The sequence below is a fragment of the Phascolarctos cinereus genome, unplaced genomic scaffold (genome assembly GCF_003287225.1).
Source record: "Phascolarctos cinereus isolate Bilbo 61053 unplaced genomic scaffold, phaCin_HiC Scaffold_4;HRSCAF=312, whole genome shotgun sequence".
NCBI classification, from domain to species: Eukaryota; Metazoa; Chordata; class Mammalia; order Diprotodontia; family Phascolarctidae; genus Phascolarctos; species Phascolarctos cinereus.
Window position 1 is genome coordinate 406,820,960 of NW_027555847.1, and position 21,754 is coordinate 406,842,713.

Genomic DNA, 21,754 nt, shown 5'->3' on the forward strand with positions numbered 1-21,754 from the left:
GTGAAGATGAAATTAAAGCAATTATTAGGAGATATTTTGCCAGTTATAAGCCAGTAAAACTGGCAGTCAAAGTGAAATGGATGAATATTTACAAAAATATAAATTTCCCTGATTAACAGAAGAGGAAATGGAATACTTAAAACTCCATGTTAGGATAGCTTTTATTAAAATGATAAGTGATATCTATCTACAACCATCAGCAAGCATTATCTATAATGAGTGTAAACTTGAAGTCGTCCCAATTAGAGCAGGGGTGAAGCAAGGATGTCCATTATCATAACCATTATTTAAGATTGTACTAGAAATTCTAGTTAGAGCAATAAGACAAGAAAAAGAAATTGGAATAAAAATAGGCAATGAAAAAAATTATAGCTCTTGGAAGATGATTTGATGTCATATTTAAATAACCCTACAGTATCAACTAAAAAACAAAAGAAAAAAACACAACTACCTAAACAATTAACAACTTCAGCAAAGTTTCAGAATATAAAATAAACCCACATAAATAATCAGTATTTGTATATACTGCCAAAGTACCTAGAGCAAGAGATAGAGAAATTTCATTTAAAATATCTGCAGACAATACAAAATACCTGAGAGTCTAACTGCCAAGACAAACCCAGTGTTTACATTAACACAATTACAAAACACTTTTCACACAAATAAAGACAGCTCTAAACAATTGGAGAAATATTAATTGCTCATGTGTAGGCTGAGCCAAAGTAATAAAAATGACATTTCTCCCTAAATTAATTTGCTACTTCAGGGCCAATCAAACTACCAAAGAGTCATTTCATGGAGTAAAAATATAAAATTTATCTGTAATAACAAAAGATCAAGAACATCAAGGGAATCAATGAGCAATAATGTGAAGAAAGGTAGCTTAGCCTTAAACCATATAAGAAAGATTAAACCATATTAAATCATAAACAAAATTTGGCACTGGCTAAGAAATGGAATGGTGGATCAGTGGAACAGATTATGTACACAATAAACAATAATAAATGACTGTAGTAATCTAGTGATAAATCCAAATCTAGCTAAATGCAAAGATCCAAACTTTTGGAATAAGAAGTCACTATTTGACAAAAATTGCTGAAAAAATTGGAAAGCAGTTTTGCAGAAACTAGGCATAGACCTAGTACTCATAACATATACCAAGAAAAGGCCAAAATGGATAAGTGATTTAGACATAAACTGTGATATCAAACATAAATTAGAGAAACGTGAAAAAAAATTATTTCTCAACTCTATGGATAAAGGAAGTATATGAACAAATGACAGAGAAAGGATCACTACAGTAAAATAGGTGTTTTAATTACATGAAATTTGAAAAAAAAATTTCTGTAAATTGATCAGCTAAAATTAGAAGGAAAACAGGAAATTAGGGGGGATTATAGCAAATTTCTCTGACAAAAGCATAATTTCTTAAATATATAGGAAACTTAACCAAATTTATAAAATAAGAACAATTCCTAAAATGAAAATGGCCTAAAGATATGAATAGGCAATTTTCAGAAGAAGAAATCAGTCCAAGACAGCTCCAAAAGAGTCATGATGGAAAATGCTATCCACATCTGAAGAAAGAAGTATGGAGTCTGAATGCAGATTGAAGCATGCTATTTGATATTTTCTTTTTTTTTCCTTTTATTGTTTTGTTTTGTTTCTTCTTTCTCATGGCTCCTCCCATTGGTTCTAATACTTCTTTATAACATGACTAATGTGAAAATATGTTTAATATGAATATATATATGTGTATGTATGTGTATATATATATGTATATGTATGTGTGTGTATGTGTATATATATATATGTATGTATGTATATATATATATATATGTATGTATACAGAAAGCCTATATCAGATTGCATTCTACTTTGGGGAGGGGAAAGGGGAGGGAAGGGGAGAAATTGGAAACACAAAAGCTTATGGAAGTGAATGTTGAAAACTAAAAATCAATAAATAAATAAATAACTAAAAGAAGAAATCAAAGGTGTCAATAGTCCCGTGGGGGTAAAAATGTTCTAAATGACTACAGATTAGATAAATGAAAATTGAAACAACTCTGAGGTATCACCTCACACTTATCAGATTGGTAACATGGCAGAAAAGGAAAATGGTCAAAGCTGCATGGGATGTGGAAAAAAATGAAACACTAATGCATTGTTGGTGGAGTTGTAAACTAGTTCAACCATTCTGGAGAATAATTTTGAGCTATGCCCAAAGAGCTGTAAAAGTGTGCAAACCCCTTGATCTCTAAATAATTCCTTTACTAGGTCTATATCCCAAAGAGATTAAAGAAAAGGAAAAGGACATTCACAGCATTTTCTTTTTGTGGTGGCAAAGAACTAGAAATTGAGGAGATGTCTATCAATTGGGAATGGCTGAACAAGTTGTAGTACATGATTGAGATAGAATAATATTGTGCTATAAGAAATGACAAGCAAGATGGTTTCAGAAAAACCTAGGAAGATTTATATGAACTCATGCAAAGTGAATGAGAAGAACCAGGAGAATATTATGCATAACAGCAGTATTATAAGGATGATTAACTGTGATAGACTTAATTATTCTTATCAAGAAAATGATCAAGACAATTCCAAAGGACCTATGGTGGAAAATGCTATCCACCACCAGAGACAGAACTGATGAACTCTAAATACAGATTGAAGAATATATTTTAAACTTTCATTTCATTTTTGGTTATGTTTCCCTTTTCTTTCTTTCTTTTTCCTTTTTTTTTTTTTTGGCTAGGCAATGGGGTTAAGTGACTTGCCCAGGGCCACACAGCTAGTAAGTGTTATGGGTCTGAGGTCAAATTTGAACTCAGGTCCTCCTGACTCCAGGGCCGATGCTCTATCCACTGCGCCACCTAACTGCCCCATGCTTTCCTTTTCAACATGTCAAATACAAAAATAGGTTTTGCATGACTTCACTTATATAATTGATATCAAATTGCTTCCTTTTTCAAGGAGAAGTGAGGAGTAGGAAGGAGAAGAGAGTGAATTTGGAAGTCAAAAATTTATAAAACGATTGTTAAAATTGTTTCACATGTAATTGAGAAATATTTAACGAAATAGTATATCTGTTTAAAAATAATAATAAACTGTGCCTCTTCTGAATTTCTGGAAGGAAGGACTTAAGTGTGGGTATCTTATTAACAGCAATTCATAGCACCTTCTTTAGGAATTATAGCTATAAATGTGAGGCTTGAGGAATTAAGACTGTTTGGTGCACTTATCAATTTCTTTCTTTTGATTATATAATTTATTTTTACACCATCTTGCTTTATCAAAGCCCTTAGTGTGAATGCTAACTATGCTTATAATGCCTTTTATGAATTATTAATGAAAAAAGTTGTTCACTCATTTGTGGCAACACCATTTCATCAAGTGTGGCCTCTTGGAACTCTTATGCAGCTAATAGCAAGTTTAGTGTAGAATAATAATACTGGGAATGAACTCAAAGGGCAGCTAACTACCTTTGATTAAGATAATATCTTCACAGAAGAAAATGAATAAGGTACCCAAATAAAGGTCTTTTGCTATCATAATGTAGTAATATTATGACTCATTGCTTTGAAGGATTGAGAAGAGGAACAAAATGAAACAATTGGTGGAAAGTTGTTTTGCAAATGCATGACAGACTGATGATGTCTCAGAAAGTAAGTCTGGACTGTCATTCAACAAGAAAAATAAAAACTGCATTCTTACAGAATCAATCTGCTCCTACCTGACAGGTGGTCACAATGATAAAGGTTCTAGTTGCTAAACCCTGCTGCGTACCCATACAAGTGGTGACCAGTCTCAGTGTAACATACCTTTTTGCAGTTAACTACAGGAACCTGGGGGCTTATTTTGTATGATACACTTCACAGTGTCCATGAACCTTAGCATTCTATGTATGGCATGCTGACTTGCTCTAGGAAGTCCAGTTTCTGTTTACTAAGTAACAATCCTTATTGTCTTCGAAACACCTCCATTTCATCTCTGCAGCAATGATGTCAATAGTTCACCAAGAAAGTAATTTCTTTGACAGCATATGTGATTAAGTATAATCCTTTGTGATTTTGATAAGGATAAACATCTTGTAAATAAAGTCTAAACAAAGTAACATTTCTGGCTATCATGAATAATCTAGGAATGAACTAAATAAATGATTTAAACTATCATTCAATTCAAAAGGTTGCTGGACTTGGGATCAGAAGACTGTGTTTTTAATTCTTACTATACTATTTACCACATTAGGCAAATAATTTCATTTTCCTAGTTCTCAAGTTCTTCATTTGCAAAATAAGGAACATGGCCTAGATGGCAGGTAAATTCAAACCTTAATCTATTATCTTAGAATCCTAAGTTTTGTGGTAATTCATTTTAATATTCTGACAATACTCAAATACTTAGATGGATTTGTGATTTTATCAGTTTGGTAATTCCATAGTTATTCAGATTGTAACCTATACATGCATGCCCATCTTGTATGTCTTCCATCTCTGACCACCATAAAGTTCATCACAGGGGGTCTTGTTATTGTTGTTGTTCTTCCTTTGTTCTCAAAAAGGACCAAACACATCAGGGGGTGATGTCTTGACTTGCAAGTGAACTGGATTTATTCAAAGCAGGGCTTTACAAACTCATCAGCTTCACTCTCTCCTTCAGAGTCATTTCAGTCTTGTGGAAAGACATAGGTCAGGACAACTGGAGTGGCCCCAGACACATTGGGAGACCTTCATCTTTTTGAACTAGGGTCTTTCCTAAGTCTCAGTTTGTCTGAGGCAACACCCACTCAGTGTTTTGAGGCTAGGTAAGAAGTGAGGCTAAAGTTGAACCAGTTTATCTACACAAAAAATCAATTTGGGAGGGGAAGACCCTCAGGGTTTCTGGCTAGAACAGAAACAATTGCTATTTGCACTCACTGTGTGCCATCAGAACCCAAACAATGACCAAGTGAGGCTTGGGCAGGGACCTTTAACTGGCCAGTCACTGAGAGCAAGAGTGATTTGTGTTTAAAATATAGTTAAGTAGTTCCGTTTGAATTCCAATACATTTTATCAAAGTCTGGTTTTCCAGAACTCTATTTCAAAAAATCATAAATGAAATTACATGGGACAAAAGAGTTAGTTGTCTCAGCTTTTTTTTTTTAAGATAGAATAATAAGTAGGGAAAAGAAACAAAAAATCTAGCCCCCCAAATCCCAAGATATTCTATAAAGTTTAAGCAGTCAAAATTATATTACTTTGGGCAGAGAACCCATGTGGACTTGTATGATCCCAATGGGGACAGAGGGAGAAGAAGGATGGAGACAATGTAGGAGAGAATATAGGAGAGGAGCTAGAGGTTGGAGAAAAGGAGGGAGGGAAGGGAGAAGGAAGGAAGGAAAGAAAGAAGGAAGGAAGAAAAAGAGGGAAGAAGAAGTATTGCTGAATTAGAACTGTCTAGTTGGCTCCCTAATGGGGCAGCTACTACTACTCACAAAATTTCATTAATTAAATAATTATATCTCTAAGGGAAAGTAGTACATATGCAAGTAATATAAGATGGAAGCAATGTGATATGCAGAAAAACACCAGATTTATAATTTAAAGACTTGAGTTCAATTCTGTAACATAGTAGGTCCTGAATAAATGTTTGTTGTATAAATGAATAGATGAATGAATAGGTGAATGGATACATGGATGGATAAAGTAATTCTATTATTTGATCATTGTGACACCTACATCAGAAATCACTTAATCACAACTCACACAGCCAAGATGGAAGACTACAGCAAGCCACCCTGCTTAATTCTCCTAACATTCCCCTCCAAACAACTTAAAAAAAAAATTTCTCAAGTCAAATTTTGGAGCAACAGAGCCCACAAAAAAGGTTAGAGTGAGGCATTTTTTCCCAACCTAAGCCAACCTAGAAGGTCAGAAGAAAAGATTTCTATCACTGGGGGAAGGAGCCAGCTGGAAGCATGGCATAACCACCAGTGTAGGGTCTTGGAGGCAGCTAGAACTGAAGCAGCAGAAGCAGGTTTGGGAGTTCTCAGGCCAACTGTGGTAAGTGAAAAAGCAGAATAGGCCAAATGGAAAAGGAAGTACAAAAGGTTGTAGAAGCAAATGACTCCTTAAAAATTAGAATTGAGCAAGTAGGAGCTAATAACTCCATAAGAAATCAAGAAACAATGAAATGAAAAAGATGAAAAATGTAAAAAACAAAAGAAAATGTGAAATATCTACTGGAAAAACACCTGACCTGGAAAATAGATTGAGGAGCTATAATTTAAGAATCATGGAAAGCCAAGTTTAAAAAAAGAGCCTATACATAATATTTTAAAGAAATTATCAATGGAAAGTATCCTGATATCCTAGAACCAGAAGGTAAAATAAAAATTGAAAAAAATCTATCAATTATCTCCTGGAAGATATCCCCAAAATGAAAACACTCAGAAATATTATAGCTAAATTCCAGAGCTCCCAGGTCAAGTAGAATATATTTAAAGCAGCCAGAAAGAAACCATTCAAGTATCATGGAAGCATCATCAGGATCTCCCAAGATTTATCAGTTCTCACAACAATGAAGCAAGGAGCTAGAAACATGATATTCAAACAGCTAAGGACATGAATAAATTACCCAGCAAAGTTGATTACCATTCTTCAGGGGAAAATAGATATTTAATGAAATAATAGACTTACAATTATTACTCATGAAAAGACCAAAGCTGAATGAAAATTAGACATGCAAACACTCAAGAAGAGCATAAAAAGATAAACATGAAAGAATAACTATGAGATTCAGTAAAATTAAACTGTTTACATTTGTATATGAGAATATGATACATTTAACTCTTAACAACTTTATCATTTTAGGGCAGTTATAAGATGTTTACATAGACAGTATGCAGGAGTTTAAGTTGATTTTGTTGGGATGATCTCTAAGAGAAAGAAAGAAAGATATAGGCAGGGGAATGCAATGGGAGAATGGGGAAGGGATAGGTAGAATGGGGGAGGAAATCTCATATACAAGAGGCATGAAAAAAACATTTATAGTAGAGGCAAAATGTAGGAGAGGACAGGAAGCAATGATTGAACCTCCCTGTCATCAGAAGTGGTTCAAAGAGGAAAGAATATACACAATACGCATTCAGTTAGGTATAGAAATCTATCTTACCCAGTAGGGAAGTGAATAAAAGATATGGAGAATGAAGATGATAAAAGGAAAGGCTGGTTAAGGGAGGCAGAGGTCAGAAGAGAAATAGACTCTTGAAGAGGGACAGGATAAAAAGTGAGAAAGAAGGATAACCATAAGAAATAGGATGGAGGAAAATACGTGGCTGTTAATCATAAATGTGAATGGAAATGGGATGAGTTTCACCCATAAAAGAGAAGTGGATTACATTGAATTACAAACCATAATCCAACAAGATATTGTTTATGAAGGACACACTTAAAAGAGAAAGAAAACACAGATTTAAAATGAAGGGCTGGAACAGAATCTATTATGCTTCTGCTAAAGTAAAAAACAAACAAATGAGCAAAAAAAGGCAGGGGTAGTAACCATGATCTTAGACTAAACGAAAACAAAAACAGCTGGAGAATGACTGAACAATTAGTAGCATATGATTGTGATGGACCACTATTATACTATAAGAAATGACAACAAGAGTTATTTCAAAAAAACAAGCAAAAAATTATAAAATGTATAAGAACTGACAAAATGTGAAGTGAAAGACCTAATTAAAAGAGATAATCGGGGAACATACATTTTGGGCAAATTCACCATAGACTATGGATTAATATAAAATATTTTTAAAGTAAGTTTCTCTGATAAAGGCTTGATTTCTCAAATATATAGGTAACTGATTCAACTTTATAAAAAAAAATAAGAGCTGTTCCCCAATTGACAAATGGTCAAAGGCTATGAATAGGCTGAAAATCACTACTAAGTAGACAAATGCAAATTACAAGAATTATGAAGTGTTATTTCATGTTTATCAGAAATGACATATGCTGAAGGGGTGGAGGAAAAATACATTAATCAACTGTTGGTTGAATTGTAAAGTGGTCCAACCATTCTGCAAAACAATTTGGAACTGCCCAAAGGGCTATAAAATTGTGCATATCCTTTGACCCAGCAATATCACTAATAGGTTTGAACCCCAAAAGAAATCAGTGAACAATTGTACGGACTCATATACACAAAAATTGTTTATAGCAGCTGTTTTGTGGAGGCAAAGAATTGGATATTGAGGGTATTCCTATAAGTTAAGGAATGGTGAACAAGTTGTGGCATGTGATTGCAATGGAGTACTATTATATTATAAGAAATAACAAGAGTAGTTGATTCAGAAAAAAAAACTTTACAAGACATATAAGAACTGATAAAATGTGAAGTGAAAAAGAATTGAGATATCATTGTGCACAGTAATAACAATGTTCAGTGATGATCAACTGTGAAACACTTGGTTACTCTGATCAGTACAATGATCTGAGATGATTCCAAATGAATCATGAAGAAAAAGTGTTATCCACCTCAGAGAGAGAACTGATGAACTCTGAGTACAAATTGAAGAATAATTTTCTCACTTTTTAAAATTTTTGTCTTTTTAATTATATGTCTAATATAGAATTATGTTTTGCATGATTTCACTTTTATATTAATTGATATCATTTTACTTGCCTTCTCAGTGAGTTGGAGGTAGAGAGGGAATTTGGAAATCGAAGTTTATAAAGAAAATAATGTTTAAAATAAATAATAATTTTTAAAAAATCTCCCTGGTTTCAGTTTCCTCATCTATAAAATGATGTTGTGGGAGGTGATTATTGCTTAAGTGCATTCTAGCTCTAGATAATATGATCTTTTGGGTTTCAAGTTGAATGGAAATGAAAAAAAAATGCTGTTATTGAAACACAATCTTCATATTATGTACCATTAGTTTAATTATCTCCACCCTCACACTCCACTATGTTCAATCTAGGTTTAGGGGATTACCTTTGTCTCACTGGTCCTTTAATGTTTAGGGTCTATTAAGCACTGGGAAATTCCCTCATTTGCCTACATAAACCTGTTTTCCTCATGATACTGCTTCAGAATACTCATTGTGATGTTTTAAATGAGGTAGGACAGACAATTGTTCACTTAACTAGAAAAAAAATTGAGCTACTTTGCTCTAAGTTTGTCTAGCCTTACCTCAAGTAGGATTAGGTGACAACCATTCTTCATGTATTTTCCCCATCTGACTCCAGCCTAAAAACTAAGCTAGAATTTTTCACCTAACATGGTGGTAAACTACTCCCCTGGTCTTACCAAGCAAGAATAAATATGTGGAGTAAATTTACCACCATTACCAACACACACCACACACACATACACACACACACACACACACACACACACTGACAGCATGTCAATTTAACACAAAATGACAGATGGTAGATTAAAGAAGCCTTCAACCTCTGTCATTTTCAATTGGAAACTCTTTTTTTAAAGAGAACTATTTTCAAAGCAAATAAGATTCTTTTGTGCCTAATGTAATATTTTGTAAGCAATCATGAATGACAGTTCTCCAAAAAGTTCTGTGCTGATGCCCTATATGGAGGCATGAAAGTGACCTTGAGCAGAAGCTCTGGTAGATTCTACAAAAATATAAAGGCTGAGTGATTGTCTGTATAATTGTGCTAGGAATATCTGACTATTGAAGTTCAAAACATCAACACCAGAATTTGGGAAACTACATAAACTTCTTTCAATTACAGAAATCCATAAAGAATGTTAACTAATGTTTCTGGGTATAGAGGAAGTAGCCATACCAATGAAATATTAGGTCCTTAAAGTGATAATAGTATTGTTTTTGCTTCCTTCTCCCTAACTCTCAACTACCTGCCACAGTTCTGAGAATAAAGTAATACAAAATGAATCTAAACCCTCCAGTCTTTAAGAGGGGTGCAGGGCATCTAGTGTAATTAAAACAGTTCTATTTCTTGTGGTTTCTTCCATTGGTTCTAATTCTTCTTTACAACATGACTAATGTGAAAATAGGTTTAATATGAATATATATATTGGGTCTATATCAATTTACATGCTCTCTTTGGGTGGGGGGAGGGGAGAGATGGGGAGAAAATTTGGCACTCAAAATCTTAAGGAAGTGAATGTTGAAAACTAAAAAAAAATAACTTTATTAAAAAATTAAAAGTTCTCATAAAAGAAAGTGATTTTTGCAATAAAGTTTTCTGCTCTTCCACAGAATTTTTTTAACAGACTCTACATAGTATTTATTTCTGCAGGAAGGGAAAATAATTTTAACAAATTCTATACCACAAAGGAGGGACAAAAAAATAAAAAAAGTCACTCACTCACTAACTTTTAGTCAGTTCTGCTCTGAGACTCAGACTGGGCCTCTCACTCTGCAGGACCTATATATCACATGTACAAAACCTATTAAGATAAAAATGAATTATTCAGACTAAAACTAAACAATTATGAATGACCTACACAACCAAGTGAAATATGTTATTTGTTTGGAATATTTTGTTCAGGACCTAAATTAAGTCAAGCAATTGTTCTGAATTAGACGATAATGAAGGTAACAACAGGTAGCTGTGCTCTGGCAGGCTGTGAAATAAGGTCCAGCAGGAAAACTCTTGATTCATAGCTAAAGCGGTTATTTGTCATATCTCTGTATATGACAAATTTAGCCATCTCTGAACGTCCATTTCCATTAAGATGAGTTGTAGGACTTGTCCAAGAGTTTAATTTCCACCTCCCTCCAAGTGTCCCCTTTCTACCTCATGGCAGCCACCAATGCTGCAGCTGTGCTCCATCAGACTTGCCCAGACAAGAAGGTGAGTCAGGGGACAGAGCAGGGGATGCAGCTCAACTTGCTACTTTGACATGAGTTTTCCCTTTCCCAGGACCCCTCGGTGCCAGGGGTGCCTTAGCATTCACCTTGGAGATGAACTTTTGTCAAATTCACAAAGTCCTCTGCCTGATGGAGAAAAACAATGGAACCAAAGGCAAAAGGACAGGATGAAGCTGCTAAATACAGGAGAAGCCTGGTCAAAGTAAGTTTCTTACTCTGAGTACCGCTTTCCCTCCCACCCCTAAACACCTCGGTGTAGTAAAAAAGGATAATGGGGCAGATACCTAACGCCAACAGCTATCATTTATATATCACTTTAAGGTTTAAAAAGTTCTTTATATATGTTATCTCATTTTATCCTCACAATAGCCCTAGGGGACAGCCGTTATTATTGTCCCCATTTTATAGTTAAGGAAACTGAGGATGAGGAAGGTTAAGTAGCTTGCTTGTGGTCTTACATGGAGTAATGTCAGAGGTAAGTTTCCAACTTAAGTCTTGCTGGCTTGCTAACAGTGCTCTTTCTAGCTCTGCTTACCCAGACTTAGCATCTCAGTCAATACCTTGAAACCTTATGAATAATAAATTTATTGCCAGCTACACCCTTTCCAATCACTATTGCATCCTGGTCTGAGTAGGGACTGGAAGGAATGACTATCATCTACAAGGAGCAAATGTCAGTTCAATGTAAGTAGCTGTTGAAAGGCAGCTTGGCTTAGAGCCAGTTAGCCTCTCTAAAATGCTTGCTAGGGAACCATGGAAAAGTCATTGATTGCCTTAGTTTTCTCCAGCAGTGACCATCCACTCTTATCAGTTAAAAAAATCCACTTACAAATTATGTGCATATACTGCCATAATCGTATTATATTATGAAATATATACATAATAGGCAAAGTGATATAAAGAAGAAATTCATTCAATATACATACAAATAAGAAAAAAGAAAGACAATCCCTGCTCTCAAGGAGTTTACAATCCAATGGTGGAACAGAAGACAAAAAAGGAAGCTGAAAAGGGAGGGGGAGGGGAAGATTCAACAGGGGATTTGATAATGATTCATGAAGTCATAGAAAAGCAGAGCTGCAGATGAAAACCAGAGAATTACCTGGAAAATTCAGAACCTAACCTTCTATAAAGGGACACTTTGGGAGGAGTTTAGTGCTGCTGTCCTCCAACAAAAGTTAGAGATGTCAAGTATCAAAAAATTATATAAATAAAAATTGTAATAAAGAAAATGAATAAAAATAAGTAAAAATAATCAAATGGCTTAAAATATTGTATTTCATTGATTAAATGTTTTTGGTGAGTACCATCTGATATACTTAATTACTTTAAAAAAAACATGTAATATATTCTGGCAGATAGGACAGACAAATAATAATTTTTTAGTAATTAATTATTCAGTTAATTTTATTTATGTAGTTAGGTAACTATGTGAATTGTTTTAGCTATTCTATTGAAAGTTACACATGACAACAATCAATAAGAGGTCACAAGTCAGGTAACATTTTTATATTAATCAGAGTAATCACTTTTAGGCTAAGGATTAAATATGTGAGCTCATCAGTATAGGAAGCTCCAAGGTGAGGAAAAATCTACCAATGTAAAGCTGCATTTCTCTGCAGTTTGCAGATTTAGATAATTATCTAAACAAACACTGAGAGTTTTTGACTTGTCAAAGGTCACACAGCCTGCATGTGCCAAAGGCAGGACTTGAGATTTAAATCTCCAAGGCCAGCCTTTTATTTACTATGTCACACTACCTTCAGAATTCTTACTGCTTTTTATATTGTTTCTTTGGTGGAATACTTTATTTGAAATTGTATTTTGCTGCTATAATATATTGTTTACATAACTGACTTTGTAAAACTATATTCTAGGCAGACAAGACTAGCAGCTATTTTCCAAACTCTATCTGCTATCTCTTGGCTTTATGCATCTATGTAGTCTGTCTCCCAAACCTGGAACGTCCTCCCTCTTTATTGTAAACCTGTCAGAAGCATTTTCTTCCCTCATGTTTTGCTTTGGTGCTATGTGTTCTTGATGCCCTTAGCTATAAGTTCTCTCCACTTAATTTTTTCTTTAGCTATTGGTATCTTGACCTTGTATTTATCAGAATCTACCTTGAGTTACAATTCTCTCTCTCTCTCTCTCTCTCTCTCTCTCTCTCTCTCTCTCTCTCTCTCTCTCTCTCTCTGTAAGTTACATGGGGGTAAGGACTGTATCTTTATAGTGTCAGTATCGAAGCTAAGCACATATAAAGAGCCTGCTCTATGTCAGGTATGTGCTAGATGCTCAGGATAATAATAACAATAACTGGCCTTCATATAGCACTTACTATATGCCAAACACAATGCTAAGCACTTGGCATGTATTATCTCATTTAATTCTCACAAACCCTGGGAGGTAGGTGCTGTTATTATCCCCACTTTACTGATAAAAAAGTTTGAGAGGTTGTAGCTTGTCTAGGTTCACACAGCTAGTAAATGTCTGAGGTCAAATTTGAACACAGATCTTCCCAACTCCAGGCCTGATACTCTACCCAACATACCACCTGGTTGCCCCTATTTCATAAATGAGAGTCCCTGTTTTATTAGGGAGAGGCAATGTGTTCATAGATGAGTAAATAGTATTTATATAAAAGTAAATACACAGTGATTTGGAGTAGGACTAACAACCGGAAAACCGGAAAGGCTTTTTGAAGGAGCTGTCACATAAGTTGATTTTAAAACTAATAAAGATTTAAGAGGTGGAGGTGAGGAAGGAGAGAATTCCGGGAACGGGGACAACCTGTACCAAGACTTAGAGAAAGAATATAGGTGTCACGTATTGTGAACAACAAAGGATGGAGACGGAACATTTGGTGCATGGGAAAAAGTAATATGTATTAGCCTGGTTATACAGGCTGGAACGAAATTGTGATGGGTTTTAAATGCCAGACAAAGGACTTTGTATTTGATTCTAAATTTAGTGGACAGTCACTGAAGCTTCTTGAGGAAATGAATGACATATATAGGCTTGCACTTTAGGAATACCAATTTAGTAGCTACATGGAAAATAAGTTAGAAAGAGCTGTAAGTAGAGAGACTAATTCAGAGCAACTGCAAGAATCCTGGCAAGTGGTGATGAGGGTCTGGATTGGAAATGGAATTATAACCTGATTGCTCATGTGGACTTCAATAATAATTCACATTTAGATAATCATTTCAACTCTGTAGAGTTCTGTACTTTAAATCACAACACTTAACAAAAAGTTGAATGTCATAAATTAATTATTCTAAATTTTCCTTGATAAATTACTATACCTAACATGGGTCCATGAGATTTCATATATATATTTTTAAATATCAAATTGTTTATTTAGACAGCTGTCCCTCAAAAATAAAAATAGTATTGACCAGAGCCTGTGAAAACCTTAGGGAAATGCCTTGCTTTTAGGAACAGGATTTTAAAATTCTGTGATGAAATTATTTTAGATCATGTTCAGTGACAGGGTACAGAAAGATTATTTATAATAAATTAATTTAGGTTAAATTTCCCTTCCCTTTTAAAGCAATGGCTATAGTAGATGAATTCTAATTTTAATCTTGGCAAGACCTAGCTTTCACTGTACTATTTCACTGTACTTTTAAAAGTAAATTATCAGTGTTATTCAACTCAGCAATCTTAGATACAATCTAGGGTCAAATTTTTTGGCCTATTTTTTCACTTTGTTATGGCACTTCATTATGCCCTAATGAAAGTGACATTTAGGGGGAAAAAAAGTTTTTAGACAAGACATATTCCATGACATGATAATATTGCCAAACACTTTTTTGACACTGTGATGTGAAGGAAAAGAAGATGGACTACATGACCTTTAGAGCATCAGTGATTTTTAAAACCTAATTGGAAAAATCCTCAAAATAGCTTTGGAGGAGAGTTCTTATGGAGCATTTTATGGCTGGACTTTTAGTGTTAGGTATAGGAAATTGATGTGTCTCAGTGCAAGGAGGTCATATGAGAGGAGAAGCTGACAGATATGCTCTTCTTTAGGTTTTGAAGTCAGTTAATGATATTGGATTTTATTAGCTCTTTTAAAGCTCTAGAATTCTGCATGAAATTTAATCTTATAATTGCATGAAATGAATAATGTAGAAGCACAGTAATCAGTTAATAGTTTCAGAAGTATTTTTCATTATGCTAGAAATACTTTTGGTCAGTAATTGAAGACTGATTAAATAAGATGTTGGAAGCTAGGAAAGAAGGCCGGCTAAGGGGCTGAGCTCTCCTACTTATCTTTGTATCTCTTTAAGCTTCAGGTCCAATAAGTTACATGCAGTAGTAACTCAATAAATTAATAAATATGCCATGAAATAAAGCAGCAATTGTAGGATTATTTGATAATTTACCAGTGTTTTCTTTCTTGCCAGAAAAAAAAAAAAACAACTGTGTTCTGTGGTAAGCTTCTCTTACCACAATAAAAATGGTTCTGTTTCCTAATACTATCAGCACCAACCCTCTAGGTTATTAAATATTTTAACAACATTAACTGCATTTATAATCCAAACTCTCTCATATGCATAAGTAGAAAACATCATTGTCCTTCCTTTGAAGAGAAAATGAAGCTTCAATCTCTCCCTGTTTCAAACATTATTTTTGTTCTTATAAAAATTCCAGAAAGTTATGATTATTCACCCATTGAGAACAAATTGCATGTATATTCCATTTTATATTTCTGAAAAACCATGTACTGATCTGTGTTTTTGCCAATTAAATTGTAATTTAAATGTGATGATGGGCAGAGACGTTTTTAAAAAGTGTGCTAGATTACTTTATATTGTACTTTTATATAGCACACTACTGTACTATATCATATTATAATATACAATACTATGTTGTAGTGTACTATAGTCTATTTTATTTTAGTATACCTTAAAGTATATTGTAGTATAATTCATAGTTTACTCCTCACTGTTTCTGACATGACATTCGGCATCACATAGCAGAAGGAACATATAGAAGAGATCCTCAACTAAAACTATGCCTGCAGGTAAAAATTGATTTTAACACTTACCCACTCTTTGTAAAAAAAAATAAAATAAAGTGCTCAATTTCCTGTAATTGACTCACTTTTCCTTCCCTTCAACAAAGTTCAAGACAAAAAAAAGTGAAAAAGAGAAAAAGAAATAAATATACACGATAAATTTATTATACATTTAAAAGGAATAGCAAGTTATACATAATAGATTTGCTGTTTCATGTACGTTAATCTTTTTTTATTATACCATGTTATGGAAATACTTGTTTTATTTGACAAATTAAAAATAAAACAAATGTGAAAATAAATTTAAAATAAGAAGTATGGGGAACATGAATATACAAAGGTCAGAAAATTATATGTCATCTGGCAACTTTGGATTTACTCAAATTAAGTGTATTTTTATGACATTAAAATTCCAGATGCATACCTATTAATGCTATTAATATTTAGAGGAACATATCTAAATTTTAGAGAGGCATGATAGGTAAGAGTATTTCAAGAAAAGTATCTGTTCCATGCTGGAGTGGGTAGAAGCAAATCTAGGAGTCAGGAGGACCCAGTTCCAAGTTGGTTTAAGTTCACATTGAATTCTAGTAGCATGGGGCAGTTCAAAGAGTGCTGGATTTGGAGTTGCAGATCAGAGATTCAAATTCCATTTGGGTCACTTACTTTTTGGGCAAGTTACTTATCCTCTCTGGGCTCCTAGTTTCTATAATTATGAAGTGAAGGAGTTGAGTTAGATTACTTCAAGGTCCTTTCCAGCTCTAAATCTATAATACTATGATTTTGTGAAGTTTTACACCTGATGCTTACTGACAGATTGCCTAGCTCCACAGTTCCCCAGGCTACTCTCTAAGAACATTTAGTAAGTTCTGATTTTCATTGGTAGAGAGAATTTTCTTATTTGGAATTTCCTATTCCAAAAAAAATTATAAACTGTGACAGTTTTAAAAAAGTATCTGAATAGGTTGCTGTATTTCCTTGAAGTATCCATGAAGTAATAGTATGTATCTCATTTCTTAGAACATGCCTTTTGTCCATTAGGCCTTTAAGCATCAATACACAACATGTGCCAATTCATCTGTATCTAATAAGAATAACATAGTCTTTCCCCTTTAGTCCTCTCACCCTCACTCCTTTTCCTCCTTTGAGACCATACTTGAAACCCCATACATAAAGGAAGAAGAAAGTCTAAGGTAAAAAAAAAGCAGTGGAAGGAATAACTTTTCTCAAGTTCTATTACATTCAAAATTACCCTTTTGTAAAACAAAAAAAAAATAACACACAACAGATCAGAATTGCAAAAGCTAAACAACAACATAGTGACCAAAGTGCTTTTTTTTTCTTCAAATGCTAAGTGTTGTTGCCAACTGTAGTAATATACCATTCAAATATTAGGACCACAAATACAATCTTTTACCTTTATTGCATTTTGTGAAAGAAGGGTAATGTCCAAAATAGCAGCCTATGGTGTTGGCAAATATATTGCCTTCACTTACTGTGTATATATACCATAAAAGATGTATTTCTTTTCTCATACAGTAAGTACACTTTTAGTGGAGCCCAGACACTTTGTAGGAATGGTACTCCTACAAGGACCTGATAAAGTATTTTATTTAGAGCCATAACATCTTATTGCAGCAGTTTTACATGGGCTGGTCTTTATTAATCTTTAATGGTATTTCTACAAACTTGCCAGGAATAATAGGAAAAGCAATAAAGCAATGGTATGGATACTGTGGAAGACTGACAAATTTTCTGAAGTAACAGCTTTGGTGAAGTACTAAAAGGTAAATATGAATATGGTTAAATAAACAAGGTGCTAAATGGAGAAGTCATAGCAATATCTATGTACCTGATGTAGTAAATTCAATATATGACGAACAAGGAAGGCCATAGAGGCCCCCCAAAATTTGTCTGTATAGCTAAGTGTGTAGTTTCTGGAACCATAGGAGAGGGAGGAAAGAGTGCTTTAACACAATGCTTTCAAAAAGTGGGGCAGGGAACTAATATTCAGGATGATTGAATCTGGTACGTCCATTACTTTTCTGAGTACTTAAGTCTCCACTAAATTCTTTCCATGAATTCTCCCTAACTTATGTGACAAGTATTTCATTTGGCACCCAAATAAGACCAGGTTTGAATTGACATTAGTTATCATAGTTTTTCCTTAAGCTCGAATAAACTTAATTGAAATAGCAATACAATAGATATTAATAAGGATACAATGAAAACCAGGAGTAATGAATTTTGTTTCAGTAGTGGCTCGAGTATTAAGATATCACTAGTAAATAGATGATTTTTTTTTTACTTTCTGTCACTTGTTACTGATAGTTTTGTTGCTTGGTTTGGACCAAAAGAAAGTAGTTTGGGTCAGGAGAAGACCTAGGTTCAAATATTTCCTACTATTCACAAGCTATATGACACCAAACAAGTCTCTGAATCTTTCATTAAGTATAATATCCCAAATATATATCTCCCTGGGAGCTTGTGGGTGATTGAATGAGATTATGTATGTAAAAACATTATATACAACATAAAATTGTATAAATACATAGAATCGTAGCTAGTAGGTTCATGTGGCAGCAACAAGGCCAAAGCAAGAAGTATAAAAATACCCTGATATTTACATTTTATTTTTTAATTGTATTGAACCTGTCATTTCATTGATTTATGAAATTCCCTGTACTAACACAAATCTGTAATTGCTATGAAACTTAAAATCTTTTAGAAGTTCCTTGGGGTACCAAATGGTTAACTGACTTGCCCAAGGTCCCTATGTGTCATAGACGGGAGTTAAATCTAGGTCTTCATGACTCCAGCCAGGCTTAGCCATCTACTATATTATTCTATAGCTATACTTTATACCTTCTGAAATTTTAGTGCTCTAGGGAAAAAAATTCTGATTACCTCACTCTAGTTATGATGCTATATAATTGTTCACTGTGATTATGCATTTGCTTCATTTTACAATGTGTTAATTTAGAATCAGGATTAGTATCGAGGAAATCTAGAAACTTAATCTTATATCCTGTTCTACTACTTATCTGATTTCAGTTTAATCTGGAAAGAATATTTATGATAAACTTCAAAATAATCTAATCCACCATCCATGTTAATACTACTTGACAACCATTTCAGAAGTTGAACTTTTGAACAAAAGTGAGGAGAGTTTAAATTTATTTTTTAAAAGATTAATTAAGAGGTAATATGGTATAGTAAAAAGTATACTAGTTTTTGAGGCGGATGGCTTGTATAAATTTATGTGGCCTTGGAAAAGTCATTTAAACTTTCTATTCCTGACTTTCCTCATCTGTAAAATGAGGGAGTTGGACTCAATGACCTTTAGGCTCCCCTGTAGCTCTAATTCTATTAATTTATTTTTATTACAATTTAAAAATAATAAACAATCATTTTAATTTACAGAGAATATAAAGAAATAAGTTTGATAGACTGTGTACTTCTTGTATGTAAAATGTTTTTAAAGAAAAAATATGATTTATTAAATTTAATAAGGTAGTAACAAAACCACTAACTTTGTATCTCTTATACTTCTATTGCATTCTTCTATGCATTTATGATATATGTGTGATTGCTGTCTAAATATAAATATATCATTTGCTTGTAGGTAGCATGTATTGATATCCTCTGGGATCAGGCTTACTCCTTTTGGAGGGAAACTGCAATTTTGGCCTTGTAGGGAGCAGGAGAAGGGTTGTGTTTTGACCGTCACTTCTCTCACCTACTTGTAAGAAAGGTATAAGACTAAAGTTCTTGGTATCAAATACATCTCAAATATCTGTATATCTAGGAGTTCAATAGAGTCAGAATAAAAGGCACTATCCACAATTACTCAAGAAAAGGGTAATAGCTTCATACTCTCAGATTAATTTCTTACCACCAAATGCTGATTAGACAAAGCACCTCCACGAATATTGACTAACAAGAAAACTTATTTAAGCAAGCAAAACAGTAAGCAGAGTCAGGGACTCATACAGATTAGAACAGGCAAAGGAATACATAACAGCAAATCTGTCTTGACTGGGAGTAATTAAAATTACCAAACAAAGGAGTTAAAGAAGGACTTCACCAAGGCCAGCTTGCTCTAACTCTATAGTTTCAAACAGTGGAAGTCAAGAGACTTGATGAGGTCCACCTTCCCCTAAATATCCAGGATTTTGAAAGTCCTATTTACCACACAGAAGTCCCCACTTTACCTCTCTTGACCTAAATCCTTCTTAATGGAATCCCTTTTTAGCATTTGGTCAACTGTTGTGCAAGTATAAACTAAAGACTATATATTCCATCTTAAATCATTTAGATCAATGGTATACTAGCATATGTAGGAAGTTTTTGACCCCATTAGTCAAACACACACAATTGACTCCAAGGACAGTACTTGACTAATTGTAGACATTATTCTCTCAGCCAGTCTGGAGTCATATCTTTTGTATATGAAGCATGCATGCAACAAGACTGTCCCTCAGGAGAACATAAACAAATAACTCACTCTCCAAAACAAACACAAACAACTTCCCACTTCACCCAGAGAGGATTCTATTTTTCTTTTTTTCGAGGTAACTGCATTTTAGCTCACCTTTCACTTGCATTTTAGCTTTAGTAGTCACATCTAACTCCCATTTTTAAAACAATCCTCACTCTTGTGGGAGTACAAATATCCTCCATGTCTCAGACTACTTTGGCCAATGGAAGATGGATAAAAAAGTCTCTTTTCCTTCCACAAGAATAAAACCAATTGACCCCAAGAAAAGTGATTGACTAATTGTGAACATAATAGAACTTTTTTTTTAGCATATACTGTAAATGCCCATAGGAAATAACTTGTATTCAGAAGTCCAATTGCCTCATAGAGATACTTTTTCTATGAGCCTCTAATGTTTCTCCCTCTATTGGTTTAATTGTCAAGCAAAATTAAAGCTTTTACATTCTTGGATTCTAAATTATAAAAAAAAAAAGTTTTCTTGCCATGAAAGTAGCCTCAAGATTATAATAAGCCTGGAAGAAAATTTTAGCTTCTAGGGGGCAGAGATAAGGAAAAGGGCAACCTAGATATGAGAGACTGACTATATAACATGATCCTGCAATTGAAAATGCAGTGGTGTATTTGAGGAAAATTAAGTCCAATTTGACTGGGCATAAGGTACCTGGTGAGAAGTAAAGTGTAATAAGACTGGAAAGGTAGTTGGGATTAGGTTAGGAAGAGGTTTTAATGTTACATACTGAGATTTATATTTGAGCCTAGAAATAATAGGAAATTGTTTAGTTTATTTAATAGGGATGTTATGGTCAAATCTGTACTTTAGGAAACTCAATTTAACAGCTATATGTGGGATAAATCAAAATGGAGAGAAACCTGAGGCACCTTTGGCCAGGGGACCCAGATATAATTGTCCTGAAATTTTAGAAAATAAAATCTCTTAAACCTAGGGTGCAAATCTGACTAGGTTACATTTCTTTACTTGTCTCTCATGAACCACACTTCCTTAAATATTTGATAAATGAAATTTTGAGCAATTAGAGAAACTTCCATCTGTTCCTTTTATTGTGCTATTATTTTCATGAAATATTTGTTCATCCTTCCCTTGGAATAAGGCAAACATAAAATGTTGGCAAAAAAATACTAATATTTAGCAATGAAAGTGCTCTGGTTGATACCCATTGGCAGTTGAATCCCAGAACTAACTATGAAAACAGCAAAACTTGGGACAATGCCCCCACTCACCTCGGACACCCACCCTGGAAACAGAACCCAACTTTAACATAAAATTTAAAGTCATGAAGTAGGCTAGAAAAAATGAGCAAAAGAAAAAAAAATGACCATAAAAATCCACTATGGCAACAGAAAGATCAAGATGGGATTACTCAAAGGTAAT